Raw genomic sequence first — 338 nt, forward strand, 5'->3', positions numbered from 1 at the left:
TACGAAGAGAGAAATTAGGAATGGATTTGCAATCCTAAGTCCTTCTTACTTCCTACATTGAACCAAATGATTATGTACCTAAAATATATACTAATGCAAAAATTTTGATTGTAATGTTATTTATTACTTGCATTATACTGAATTAAAAGGTAATTTATTTTTTGACTGGCAATTTTATTCAATCTCTAAAATTATTGTGTGGGTATTATTATTTAGCAATTGTGAGTAATGGACGTGTTGTTAGAATTAAAAAAATTGTATTGCAGAATATCCATAATGACCTTTAATTAGGATTATTCATATTCCACTGCATTAATAATGACAATAATAATCTTTAT

Source organism: Hetaerina americana, unplaced genomic scaffold (assembly GCF_022747635.1).
Source record: "Hetaerina americana unplaced genomic scaffold, ioHetAmer1.1.p SCAF_61, whole genome shotgun sequence".
Lineage (NCBI taxonomy): Eukaryota > Metazoa > Arthropoda > Insecta > Odonata > Calopterygidae > Hetaerina > Hetaerina americana.